The following is a 15,538-nucleotide window of genomic DNA, read 5'->3' on the forward strand; positions in this document are numbered from 1 at the left end:
TTTCCCTTTTTCTGCTCAAAATAACCTAGTCCATTTGATTATGCATTGGTCTTACTCATCCCATGGTCAATAATTATATAACAGCAGCAGAGAATGTTTAGGACCCTAGACAGAGTATTTCTGATGCTATTTGTTTTGCTGCAGTTTGAAGGATGAGTCAGTCCCTGTAGAAAATGTTGTTCAAGCCTTGTGTCCTTTTAGTAAGGTATCTTGGTGTGCATTCCAGCTATTGTAGATGTCTGGACAGATACATGCCAAAGGATGCATTATATTCAATGACTGGCCTAATGAGGGATGAGTAAAGGGGGACAATGACATCTCTAGACATAGACACAATCCCTTTGTTTATAAGCTGTGCACTATATAAGGACCTTCTTACATCAATGAACACATGTTGGTCAAAAGTTAGGTCACTGTCCACATAAGTTCCCAAATCCTGAACAACTGGGTCAACTCATAGGGGAATAGGGAAAGGTGGTGATTCTTTCCTCTCTAGTCTGGCCAAGGGCAATTATCACACACTTCCCCAGAGACCCAATTTACTAATACAAGACAAAGAGACTTTGATAGATCCTGGAAACTCTTCAACTAACTGCCTGAGTGATACAAATTTAATATCCTTTAGGCGGCATTTTTCTGATGACGTGCAGCAGATACTGAAGGAGGTCAGAAAACCTGCTAAAAAGTCATATATGAAGTGGATTTCCTAGTTGTTGCCACTCAAGGAATCAGAATTCTCAGCATGCCCGTATGCTTCTGGTCTTGATTATCTGTGTGAGTAACTTTCTAGTAGCGTGTCATAATCTTCTGTCAATGTACATTTGTCAGGCATTTCTGCTTGTTTGCCCTTAGATCCTCTCTTCTAACAATGCCCAAGTAAAACAATTTTTGAAAGAGAGTCTACACATTTTCCACCTAGACTCCTCCTTGGGATCTCTGTTTTGTGCTTGAAAAGCCTACTCAGTTTCCATTTGAATAAGTTAATGAGGCTAAATCGAGGTTTTTAACATGTAAGATGGTGCTATTAATTGCTCTTACATTTGCAAGATGAGTATCTGAGTTACACGCACTTATGATGAGTTAACTCCACCTTATTTTTCACAAAGGCAGGGTTTCATTGAGAATAAATCTTGTCTTTATGCCTAAAGCTGTCTCAAGGTTACTTTAAGCCAGACTATCATCAGCCAGTCTTCGTTCCCAAATCAAAAGAACTAGGAAGAAATTATGTACTCAGGCAGCTCTGATACAGCCTAAACAAAACTCAAACTTTTAAGAAAACTCACTCACTGTTCTGTATCCTATGAAGGTAAGGGAAATGCTAACCAATGTCAAAGTTGACTATTTATATTTGGTTGTCTCTTGCCACTTCCAGGTAGGATTACAGCAGATTTAAAAAGAACATTAGCTTCTTCTGTGGCTTTCTTGAAAGAGGCAAACTAGAAATATTCTAGAGGCAACAATTTGGTCCGCTGTACTGTATCTACCTGTACAGAGCATTACAAGCTGGATTCATTTTGTAGATCCAGAACAAGCTTTGTTATGACTATACTCCTAGAACTCCTGGAATATTGGGTATTGGCCTCTTCCCTTTTTTTCTACTCTTAGCTGCACTGTGGGAATGCACCCATATATAGCTTAGGCTACTACAATGGTAAAACATTTTGCATTCACAAACATTGCACAGTTGTATAAGTAAACCTACCATAACAGTTGATGATCTATTGGATCACTGCTTCAGTAGCCGTCCTTACCTCCTGCCCACTTGTCCTGATGTTTCCATGCTGTTTTTTCAGGTTGTGCTCATTGTAACCCTTCTTTATATAGTTTTTGTTATCATTGTCTTTGTTTCCTATCACATATACTCAGGCTTCTTTCTTCCTTGAGGCAAACAATGCTCTGAAGCTTTTAGCTCTCCACCTGTCTTATATAATGAGATCCCTGCACACTCCTGACAGGTGGTGTGCATAGGATCATGGGAATGAGCCCAAAGCATTGATAAGGTGACTCAGGGGAATGAGCCCAAAGATTTAATAGGGTGGCTCATGGGAATGAGACCAAAGCTTTGATAAGGTAGCTCATGGGAATGAGCCCTAAGCTTTAATAGGGTGGCTAGTGCAAGGAAAGTGAACCCATATAGCTTATGTAACTGTAACTGTGATCCATTACAACATCTGTTGTTATGGTAGACTTACTTATACAACTGTACTTTCCATTTTATTATTACTCACTTCACCACTTCATTGGAGATTCTATTCCCAGCTGTGCGACCTGTCATATAGCATATGTCAGCAAATTATTTAATAATTTCAATGTTTCTGTCAACAGTAACAAAAATAAAGTTTTGGTTCTCCTTTTTAGACATGAAACTGAATCAGCATTCTCTTCCTTAAGAAATTACCACCTATAAAGCTTTTGTACAAGCAGCAGCAATTTTCTTTGAAATTTGAAAGTCATCGAAAGTAGAGGTCTCATCCTCGGTACTCACTTTCTGAAAATTTTTTGGATTGTTTGTTTGTTTGGCACTCATCCCAGCTGGGTGTTTTCTTTTGGCATTTCATTCATATACAGTTTAGCAAGATTAGGATATTTAATTTCATATTGCAAGTTGCAACCAACAATTATATCCCATCCAAATTGCTACTGTTTCTTAAGAAATAAGGTAAAATATACTGTCCTTATACACAAAAAATATGTATTTTCCATCCACTCCATGTTGGAAGACTCTGTGCATATTTAAATGTCCTTTCCTATGAATGAATCTCATACGAGTTTATGCCACACACTTTGCAAACCCAATTGAGTTATAAAATATTAGTATGCGCTAGACATAAAGGACAAAGCAGCAAAATCATGAAAACAGAGGCAGTTTATACTGTGCATTCCAAACACACACACACGCAAGTATACATATTTTGTATACAGTTAACCAATTTGCTGTCATGCAATTTGTAATGTAAGGCTTCATCTATGAACTTGTGATTGCAATGATTTTCTACTGTCTAAATAAAATATCACAGGTCTACAAATCATTTTCAAAGCCTAATGATACTTGTCTTTTTAGCCTCATATCTGAGCATAAAAATCTTAGCACTGTCATTTGAAACTCATAGCTTAAGTTCAGCAAAGTATAACTAAAATCCCTGTTATAAACTGAAGCAAGAAACTCTATTTAAGTGTAAGGGTAAAACAAAACTACAGCAGAAATGTTATTTTAGTATTTTGCATACTTAGCAAAACTCCTTTATAAACACTTAGAGGTGAGTGAGCAGAAACCAGTAAAATTAATTCTGCACTGGGTCCTACCTTATAAAATTACACACACAGACACATGCATACAGACAAGAACACACACATGTACTGGAGTGCTCACACAGCCGTACACACACATACATACACACACTAACTCATACATATTTATATTACACTCACCTCTGACAGATATTTGGGATGTGCAAAAACATTTAAACAGTAGTCACATACACACACACAGACAGACAGAGGTCCACTAGCATCATGATACAACTTAAAAATGGTTCTGAATTTTATGGTTACTGTACAAACCATATAGTGAGCCACAGTCAAATTAACTGATACCTAGTTGTGAAACACAAACGTGGTTTATTGCAGTCAGAAAATCAGAAAATTAGGCTATTTTCCTTGTGTTTCACGTCAAAACTGTTTATTACACTGAATCACACGAGAGAGAGGGAGTTGACATACATGGAGCTAACAAGAAAGAGCTGCCCTTCACCTCTGAAATTGCTTCCTTTTTGCAGCTCCTTCAACAGAAACACACTGAAAAAACACCAAAACTCAAAAAAGGATAAAAAAGAAAGACAATCAGCCCAGTTACCAGACTGCATACCAAACATAGAACCTACTACTAGTATACTGCACTTTATTTTTTCCAGAAGTTAACACTTTTCAGTAATATGACTCATTTCAGTAATAGAGTCTTTACTGTGTTTCTGTTTGTTGCTGTCCAGTTCAATTCTCAGCTAGAGCATCTTCTGCGTGGAGACATGCGTGAATGGGCGTACCTTCATTGAATGTTGTGCATCAGAGCTGGTAACTCGGCACGTAAACATCAACTACCAATCATTAGCGGACCGGAGTTCCACTGTGGCGACCCCTAACCAGGAAAAGCCGAAAGATACAAACAAACAAACTGTGTTTCTGTTTCACTACCCTGTCTATCTCTGGCATGATCATGTCACTCACAGGTCATATACAAAGGGTCAGTACTTCACACAAAGCACTCTGCACTTATGCAACATGCAACTTATTAGTGACACAGTACTGGTTAACATTTTCTGTAAATTTGTTATCCATTGTATGATAACAGAAAATGGAAGCACTTCAGTTTAAAAAGCAGATAACATGATTAAAAAAGCACAGATGCACTAGAACACTCAGACAGGCAGGTAATATCACATAAAAATGAAGGGTACAAGTGTTAGCACAAATGAGCCGCAAACTGTGCTCCCATGTTCTGAATGTAGCACATTGGCAATATGTTATACAGACCTGGTGTACATAATACATTACTAAACATGTTCAGCTGTTGCATGTCTGCACATGTACATCATTTATTTATGTATTTATTTTTTTCATTATACCCCAGTCCATTCTACATATTTTTTGTCTACTGAAATCTATGATTCCTTTATGGAACAGTTTTCCATATATGGCAGTCAAAGCAGTTGCAAATGTACTACACTCTAGTATTTGGGAACATGGTAGAATCTATTACTGAATGATAGGATGACAGTCCTGACAGCTTACATATGGTCTCAGTTTTAGCATCTGCATAAGTCACATCCCGCAGAGCAGAACAGACATATGACCTCAACATCTCTATAATGAACTAATAAAAAAGAGAGATACAGTTAGAAGAGCCACAATATTGACACAGTGTAAAGTTTATAGATTTGCTGTTATTTCACATCATCTCCATAAAGGTGCTATACTTCAATATCCCACTAATGAAAATAAATGTGCATGTGTAATGTCAGCACTAAATTAAAATGTTTGCAGAATGCTATCAAAACTGTAATGACACATATTTGTTGTCAAAAGCCAACCTGACATACACTTTTTTCTTACATGTCATGTAATAATTCATCTCAGAAGTGACTAGCAAGGTTGTATACTTTGTACCAAGTCCAGGGAGACCACACTACCGTTCCCATTCATTTTATTGCTTAACTATAGAACAGCACTTCCATCCATGAATCAGCCAGTTATCTAAATGACACATTTTCATATTCTGCACTGTGGTTTAGACCTTCAACAAGAAAACAATATAAATGAGATGAGATTGCTTATGGGAGAGAATTCTGCTACAAGAAGAGTTGGGACAAAAACTAGATCAGGGTTGTTATGCAGCCTTTACTACTTCCTGTCTTCTCTGTCTGTTAAAGTAAAGAACACATGCTCTTAGAATCAGGTAGGAATGATGTCTAGGCAGGGTAAAGATGTAGGCACATATCCTTGCTACATAATCAACATAACATAGGGTTTCTGATGCTGTAATTGTTGCATGATAAATTTGGGAGAGAGTTTCTAATATTGTACACCATACAACAGATCAGGAATTGGCAGTTCTTAAACTCAGTCAGTATGCAGTTCAGTTAGCATTATAATCCAACAAATAAGATGTTCAAAACAGCACACTAACAGACACAGGGGAAGGTTGTATGTGTATGTTGGCTGGCTGAAGGGTATGTAGCAATATGGGAATGGTCAAGGCTGTCTGACTTTCACCAGCAGAGTTTAATGAACTAGAGCTTCACCAGTCATTAGAGGATAATTCTCATTGCTGGTCTCTCTACCCGTCCTGGATGTGGTACAAAATGGAGCTGCAGATTTAACTCAATAAGAAGGGGAATGGTTTGGAGAATATACCACACTAATCTTTACTGGTAGGGCAGATTGGCAACAGTGAGTGTGACTCAACAGGTTTGATTGGTAGTCACTGCTAAGTCTGATGTTGACATAATACTGGTGAAGGGACCATGGAATAAGGTTGTTAAGAAGAAACCGACAGAGAGATTCAAACAGCATTACTGGACAATTACAGGTAGTGACAAAGGTGTGGGGTGTGATCTCCTTATCTGCAGGATAGAAGATTGGAGTAATTGCTATATCTGATGAAAGTTAAGATTAATGCCTGAGAGTACTATGTAATTATATGCAAAACAGAGACATTTGCTCTTAGCAGACAAATTATAGATAAATTGTGCTTTGATATTTCTTGGAATATTCCTCGTCTGCCTCCAACTTTGAATGCATTTAAGTATTACCTGCCTGCAGCTGCCACATGTAATTAATATTGTTTTGCATATATTTGAAGAAGTGCTAGTGATGATACATAGATAAAGAAATCTTAAAGCATAATCGTCCATTTCTATCTCTTCACCTCATTCAATCTAGGAGTAAGGCCAAGTCACGTAGTGTTAGTAATTTATGAATGCATCCATTACTCAGTTTGCATTTGATGCTTAAAAACACAAATGAATAAATAAAAGTAAATTTGATTAAAATAATTCAAGATGAGTCTGCATGTCAAGTAATGGAAAAGAAAATTATCAATGACACCATATTAAACATTTATAACAGATTATAATATACCACATCTTCAGAAATTAGGCTTGTATTTCCAATGATTTCTGTTAATTTCTGGAAAGACTTCTAACTGCATTTTACAAGGCGACATGTGTAATTATTTAAAACTGCATTTTGCCTAGTTTTGTCATAACATTGATGACAACATTTCTATTAAATATGTAACAAGTCTAATGATAGTTATTAGATTATTTCCTACATTTAACATCAGATTATTTGAATACTAAATAATTGCAAATTAGAGTCTAAACTAAAGTCTGTCATATAATTTTGACAGACTACGATACTGTCTTTAGCAAGCTTGCCAAAATGCTCACTAATTTAAACAACTTTAATTAGATAATAGCAGTAATGTCATTATAACATCAAGCATTCATTACACTTTCCTTTAATATTCACAAAAGTACATAACTACTTCTTGGCTGCCTTCTTACAATCTAAATTAGGAAAATCATAAGTCTTGTCTTCAATGTCGATATTTATACAGTCCCATTTTCATATGGTTTCTAATTATTGAGAGGTAATATCTACCACTAGTAAAATATTCTTCACCCTCTAACTGCTCAGTTGTACTCAGTCTTTCATTTTTAAGAAGCAGATGACCAGAGGATTCCACTAAGAAAGGTTTCAGAATAATTTGTAATTTGTAACCTAGTCAATACAGCATGACTCAGAACATTCTGGTAACCTTGCATGCAAAATAACGGAAGCAGTGAAGAAAACCTAGCAACTTTGGCCCAAACAGTAAAATTGATTCATTATTGACAATCAATAAATTAAACTAAACAATCATGGATGCTTGTGAAACTGTTTATGTTCTAAAAATATATATATAAAAGGCTACATTAAACTACATTTAACTAACACTTGATGCAGAACATTATATTTACCTGCATCCATGATTTGCATGCAAGGCAGTTGTATTTATGCTACAGACTGAATGTAGGTTTAAGATTAAAAGGAAACTCTCTGTTGAATTGAGGGGGAAACACATTTTTTTTCAATTAGTATTAGTATTATTGTTTAATTTAAAATATTGAACAGTTATTCACAATCATTGCATTCATGCTAAGAAAGTCACAAAATTTCTGTTTCCTTGTATTCAAAAACGCTTAGAAAGTTGAATAAGCCTTAGCGCAGAAGGCTTGCCCATCACACTAAGCATTTCAAATTCATAAAGACAGATTTCAGAAGAGCTGCTCTCAGTGTGTCTGCCCTGATTCTGAAAGACCTGTTCTTAGCATAAGTGACTTACTTTGAAGGAAGGCCTATCTATAAGCAGGCTTACACTGGGGACCAGATTCCAGAACACCTGCCCTCAGCCTTCTTTCACTGTAAGTGGTCAAGAACCAAACAACACTGCAAATGTCGAAAATAGCAGCATGAACTTTAATATAAGCACTTTTGTCCACTTCAATTTAGCTATGGACTTCTTCAGATATAAAACAAAAACTGCCCTTCCAAATTTGTTTATAGTAAACCCTTATACTGCCATCTAGAGTTAAAAGTACAAAATTACATGATACAAAAACACATACCAAAATAACATTGTAACAAAATGTTAAAAAAATTAAGGTGTAAAGTAAAATCATTCTTAAAGACACAGTGTTCAACACCACAATCCTAAAGTGAATGAAAACTGTGGATATTTACCTCATGGGGGCCTTAGCATGAAGACTGGTCTCATAGACAAAGTCACATGCTAATATGGCAGTCAAGGAAAGTGGCTAATGCTCATGAGCCATGTGCTATCACTTGGAAATGTCCTCAGATCCTGTTTTACTTTGATAAATGACTTAAAAATAACTTGGCTGAGTAAAAACTTAAAGAATAACTTGGCTGAGTATATGTCAGTCACCCATTCATTCCGGTGGGAGTATTTGAAGTACAGGTAAGTTGAACAAAGATGTGTAGGTGGGGAGTGTTAGTGTGCATAGGTGTAGGATTTGTGTATGCATGTCAGTAGAGGCATAACTGAAGCTGCATTATTGAGTGCATGTATCTATATGGGTAAGTGTGTATTTGCTTGAGTGGACACACTGACAAGGTTAAATAGAGTATCAAGAATGGAACTGAGATCTTTAGAAAAGGGTAGGCGCAAACTACATAGGAAAAAATGGGAATTATGGGAACAATGCATATGGGGAGGAATGAGGTTTAAAAGGTGGCAGGACTTAAATGAGCTATGTAATGTTTGACTGAAAATGATTGAGTAGATTATAAGTGATGTATAATCTTTGCAACTGGGAGTGTGTCAGTATGGTTTGCAATGTAAAATGCTTGCAACTAGGATTGTATCTGTGTGGTTTGTTTTCATTTATATAAATGTATGATTGCTTATGTCATAAGTGATGGTTTAGTAAGGATGCATCTTGCTTAAAAAGGGGCTGGAATTCAATAATTGATAATGTGGCTTAGGTTATATGAAATATAGCAATATAGGTGAAGTATAATGTTTGTTAAGTTAATTTGTTAATACAGTTTGATTACTTTTATATAAATGTAAATTTGCCTAGGTCACAAGTTTTAATTCAATAAAGGTGTTTAAAAAAAGAGTCAAGATGTGTGTGTATGTGTGTGTGTATGTGTGTGCATGTGTATGTGTGTGTGTGTGTGTGTGTGTGTGTGTGTGTGTGTGTGTGTGTGTGTGTGTGTGTGTGTTTGTGTGTGTGTTAGCCATAGGCTGGCGCCAGCAAAGGGGGCCTAGGGGATGCAAACTAGCAGGAACACTTCCAGTATTTATTTGGTGTGGGGTATACCAGGATGGGATGGGCAGATGGTGTGGTGTGGTGGGGCCATGCTTTGCTGCTAGGCACCAGTTGACCTAAGGCCGCTACTGCTGTGTGCACGCGTGCATGTGTATGAAAGTTTCTGTTAGCTAACAATGTGAGTGTGTGTTTCTGTGGGTGTGACCATGTGGTATGGGCTTTGTTGATGTGCAAATGTGGGTTGTGCATATGGGAAGGTCTGGGAGTATGTGTGTGTGTGTATGTGTGTGTGTGTGTGTGTGTGTGTGTGCGCGCTCCCGAGTGTGCATGTGTATACATGTGTCCGTGTGCATGTGTGTGTGTGTGTGTGTGTGTGTGTGTGTGTGTGTGTGTGTGTGTGTGTGTGTGTGTGTGTGTGTGAGTGAATGAGTGGGTGATTATGTTCACAACTAGGGAGTTTATCTTTACTAACATGACAGATGTGCTGCTAGGGAGAACACTAGCATAGTCAGATCTGACAGTACTACTGTTTGACTGACAGACATTGTAGTTTTTCAGTAATGAGGTGTTTCTGATTTGTTTTCTTATTTGTCTCTGAATTACATGTTCTCACTGCCATATTGATTGACCAACACCACACTGGTCAAATAGCATGAGCAGTGAACATTTCTTCACACTATATCTGAAAGTCCTTAGTGCATGTAATTACAATACTGTATTTGTATTTACATTATATGGCTACAATTCCAACTATATTCACCTCACCCACCATTCCTTCTACTCTTCTTAATCAAACTCATCCTGTTTCCTTATTACATTTTTCCTAAAGACCAAGACTTACCCTAATACCCCACTAGATCTTAGTGTATCCTCCACATTTCTCAATTACGTATTTATTCTGTATTATTACTAAAATTACCAAATCAGGCATTTTTATCATTACCATGCCTCTAGATGTCCATAAAACCCATTGTCCTTATATTTACATACTTCTGTAGTCATCAGTTCCTTTCTCACTATCTGAATCTTCCAATACCTCTTGGAAGCAGACAAGGTGACCAGAATATTATACAGTACTACCCCTATATGATTCCCTCCAAGATTATTCTGTTTGCACAAACCCTCTTGTATTTTATGGTATCTTCATGTCTTCTTCCACTTCCTTAGCATCTCATTACCATACATTCTTTTATAGCACAATTAATCGTCATCAAATTCCCCTCTTTTGCCTCTAAGGACAGCATTAATGCTCTCTACTTTTCACTTATCTTAACACACACAGATACTGATTTACTACTCTTTTCTCCTCTCATTTCCATCTGATGGGCTCATTTTCTAGTCTAGTAAAACTTCCACTCAACTTCCTAGGCTTTTTTTCTTTTATTTCTCCCATTCCTCTGCAACTGTCAGTTGTCAAGTACCCTATCACAGCTTGCATGCTCAGTGTGTGTGTGTATGTGTATGGGTCCAGGACTAATGCTCGACCGGCCATTTCACCGAATGTGAAACAGCTGGGCATACTTACGCAAAAGTGCTTTCACCGAAGAAGCAATTTTGCATAAGTATGCCTGTTGTGGAGATCACACTACAGTGGGGATAAGGGAAAATTCTCTTTTCCCTACTGTAGTGCAACCTCGGAGTGAGAATATAAAATTAAGTGGGTGTGGGGGGTGCAGGGGGGCTTGACCCCCTGCAAAAACGTAAATGTAATGTTCATTTATTTATTTTTTTTAACACACTTTAACAAAAGCGCCTTTTCGGTGAAAGCGCTTTTGTTAAAGTGTGCTCAGTGATAATGGATTCGGACTGTTGAATTTTCATTCAACAGTCCTAGATCCATGTATATATGTGCCTATATTATTTATTTATTTATTTTACATTTGTTGACCAGGCTAGTCCAACTGGATATATGTCCATTTTCAGTAGAGGCCTGGGGAGAAAAGCTCCACTGAAGATAATAGTAATGTCAGATACAGTACATTTTTAAGACTAGAATACAAGTTATTTACATAGTAGCTTAGTGATCAAAAAATTTTACAAGACAATAGTGACACATATTTATATGGCAGAGACAAGTACATAGAGTAGAGAGCTTGCTAAACATGAACAAGCTCTGTAGTAGCTTCTAAGAAAGGGTAAGTTAGTACTAACTTTAGTTAGCTGACAGCTAATGCACTCTGAGGTTAATAGGAAGGTGGACAAAGAGATAAGTATAGATTAAGTATGAAGGAAGGAGATGATTAATCTGGGCTGGTGCATGGACATAGCCAGTGATTTTTAAGGTATTCCTTGAGTTGCTTTTTGAAAATTAGTGTAGAGGAAAGAGATGAGAGTTCCGTGGGAAGCAGCTTCCAAGTTTTACCTACAGTGTTGGAGAACAGAGGGTCCCCAGCCTTATTGTTAGATTTATGTATAGATACTAGTAGTTTATTTGCTGAGCATAGGGTTGAAAAATTTGTGTAGGGGGTAATAAGGCTAGTGAGTATTGGAGTATTACTAGGATGATAGAGGATATTGTGTGTGATAATAAGTTGGAAAAATATAAGTTGATTATGGAGTTCTAGCCAACCAAGTTGTTTTAGATTGTGACAATGGTGGGTTCTGAATGGGGAGCTTGTGGCAAATCTGGCAATGTTATTATAGGAGGCTGCAAGTTTGTTGAGGTTGTTTTTAGAAAGATTGGTATAAATGGGTGAGGCGTAAAGGAGGGTAGAGATAAGATGGGTGTGGGCAATAGTAGTTCTAGCTGTTGGAGTAAGGAAGGGTTTAATCCTGTAAAGGGAGCCTAGCTTTCTGTTAACTGATTTTATTGTAGTATTGATGTGTGTGTCAAAGGTAAGGTTATGATCTATTGTAACTTCTAAGAGTTTGATAGTTGGGTCGGGAGATATAACAGTGCCATTATAAGATAATACTGTGAAGTCTATTTGTGAGGACTTTCTTGTTGGATTGAAGAGCAATAATTTAGTTTTTTGGGGTTCGGGAAAAGGCAGCACTGTAGGAACCAGTTTTTCACTATGTTAAGTACATTTTGGGTGAGTGATTGGTGTTCAGATAATGAAATAGTGGAGCATATTAATGTTGAATCATCTGCATATTGTATGCAGGTAGCTTGTAGAATTATTAAATTAAAGTCATTAATAAAAATTGAGAATAGGAGGGGGCCCAAAATAGAGCCCTGAGGGACACCAAGTACTAAGCACATGCAAGCCAATGTGCCATTTTGTAGTGAGCAGCCAAGGTGTAAGCATGCATGTGTGCAGTAGTCAGTCAGTTACCTTAGTTCACTTAAGTTTAATGTTCCTACTATCCATCCTGATGTGTTTGTAGCAACAGCAATATCGTAATCGCACAAAATGTATAAAAAAGGGAAAATGACCATTTTGTTTTGCTATGTGCTACTTTTTCATGTTAACTAAAGTTATTCAAAGGTGCAGTATTACAGTATAGTTATTTCAAAGAGCGCAGTCATTTCAAAGAGATTTTGTCCATTTGAATATTATTACAAATACCTGGTTTGTGTGTGTGTGTGTGTGTGTGTGTGTGTGTGTGTGTGTGTGGTGTTGAACCATAATTTGTTGGCATGGGAGAAGGAAGGCTGCTTTTTCTGACTAAGCTGCACATACAAAGGCATTTATTCCACTTCATTTAGCTGGTTCAGAGGCCATTGAAAGAGAGCATTCAATCGTGTATGGACCTACTGCATATGCAGGGGAGGGGGAAAACTGCCATATAGTGGTACGGGCTGAAAATCAGGACAACCCGGAGTGTTTAAAACATAAATTTAGTAAAATGTGTAACCCTCAAATGAATATTACAATGGAAAGGCACTTGTTTTACACAAGGGATCAAATGCCTGGTGAAAATTTTGTAGCATATGTAACTGATTTGTGAAACAAGTCAAAAACATGCAGATTTGATGATTTAAGAGATGAGTTGATAAAAGACAGGCTTGTGCGTGGTATTAAAGGTGATGCAATGAGAAAGATTTTGCTTTGAAACAATGATTTAACTTTAAATAAGGCCACTGAGATTTGTTAGATATATGATCTCACAGAAAAGCACACAAATATGCACATACATGAGAAAATCATGTTTTCAGTGAATTCCAGTGCTAATCTTGATAGTATGCAGCATGTAGTTAAAAGATACAGGCACAAGGGTGGGGCAGCTTCAGAGAAACCCAGAGCCTTTCAAGCAGTTCCAGGGCAGCTCCAGTAAAATCTAATGCATGCTCAATGAAACACAAGGGTGACTCAGCAAAACCTGTAGCTAACCTTATAGTAATTATTGTGCTAATCATGAATCTAAAAGTGAAAAGTGCTTAGCTTTTGTTCAGCAGTGGCACAAATGTCTAAAGTGGAATCATTTCAAAAGACTTTGTAGATCAAATGAGACTCATTCTTTTATTAAAAGATAACATTTAAAGAAACAAGTTGATCAATTAGAAAGCTACTTTTTATGTTGATGTTGTATCAGTGCTTGGTGAATCAATGCAGTAGATTTGTGAACAAAGAATGAAGAATTTTGTACTGTTCTGATTAATGGGAGACCTGCAGAGCTCAAAGTTGATACTGGATCAAAGTGCAATGTTATATCACAGAAACATTTGCCAAAGTAAGTGGTGGTGAGAAGCATGATCTGGTAAAGTGTGCAAAACGTGTTGCTTATGGTGGTGAAGAAATTCAAACCAAAGGTTCAGCAGTTCTTTCATGTTACTCTACTTGGAATAGCTATGACTTGCAGTTTTATGTAGTCAAGAGACACATACAGTCATTATTAGGCCTCAGCGACAGTTTGAAGATGGGAATGCTTCCATTTAATAAAGAAGTCCACCATGTAAGCTTGAATGTTAACAGCTCAAATTTCACCAAGACTATGCAGTTCCTTTTGAAGACAAACTAGGCAAACTCTCAGTTGTGTACTCCATGAAGTTAGACCCTGAATTAAGCCCAGTTATCAGATCAGCACAGAATGTTCCAGTAGCTATGCAGAATAGAGTCAAGGCTGAGCTAGACAGAATGGTGCAGCAAGGAATAATTTGTCCAGTTGAAGAACCAACTGAATGGGTATCCTCCATGGTGGTAGCTCATAAGAAAAGCTCAGATGATATTAGAATATATATTGATCCAAGAGATTTGAACAAAGCACTAAAATAATCTCATCATCCAATACAAACAGTCAAAGAAGTTGTTGCTCTTATGCCAAATGCCACTGCTTTTCCTGTCTTAGATGCAAAAAGTTTGTTTTGGCAAATTTTGCTTGACCGAAAATCTCCATTGCTCACCACTTTCAGTACACCATTTGGAAGGCACAGATTTTTGAGAATGCTGTTTGAAATACATTCTGCCAGTAAAGTCTTTCAACGTGCAATAGAGCTTTTTTTTTTTTTTTTTTTTTTTCTGGCTACCCGTGTACTTCAATAGTAGATGATATTCCCGTAGGAGGCAATGGTGAAATCAAACATGATAGAAACTTCAAGAAAGTTCTGGAAATAGCTTGTGAAGTGAATCTTAATCTGAATCCTCAGAAATGCAACTTCAGGCTATGAGAAGTTACTTATGTTGGTCATTTGTTTACCAGTTCAGGCTTATAACTAGATCCTTCCAAGCAAACAGCAATTCTTCAGATACCAGCTCAAGAAAATGTCCAAGCCCTACAATGTTTTCTTGGCATGGTCAACTATTTGGAAAAGTCCATTCCAGATATGAGTCAACTTTCAGCACTGCTAAGAGAGCTGACATACAAAGATATAACCTGGTCCTGGTCAGAAGGACACCAAAGACCATTTGATATCCTGAAACAAAAACTTGCCAGTCCATCTATTTTAAGATACTATGATGTTCACAAATCAGTAACTTTTTCCTGTGATGCTTCTTCTAAGTTTGGTCTTGGTGTAGTCATTCTTCAAGAGGGAAGAACAGTAGCCTGTGAGTCTAGAACTCTAACCCAAACTGGGATGCATTATGCTCAGATAAAGAAAGATCTCTTGGCAATTGTGTTTGCATGTTCGAAGTTCCATGATTGTATTTATGCCCGACCTATTCAAATTGAGACTGACCACCAACCTTTAGTTACTATTTTGAAAAAGTCAATACACACAGCTCGTGTTAAATTGCAATGCATTATGCTCACATTGCAAAAGTACTATTTTCACTTGGTCTACACAAAAGGAAAACTTCTTTATCTTGCTGATACTTTAT

Source organism: Protopterus annectens, chromosome 2.part0, assembly GCF_019279795.1.
Source record: "Protopterus annectens isolate FY-2018-M chromosome 2.part0, PAN1.0, whole genome shotgun sequence".
Taxonomy (NCBI): Eukaryota; Metazoa; Chordata; order Ceratodontiformes; family Protopteridae; genus Protopterus; species Protopterus annectens.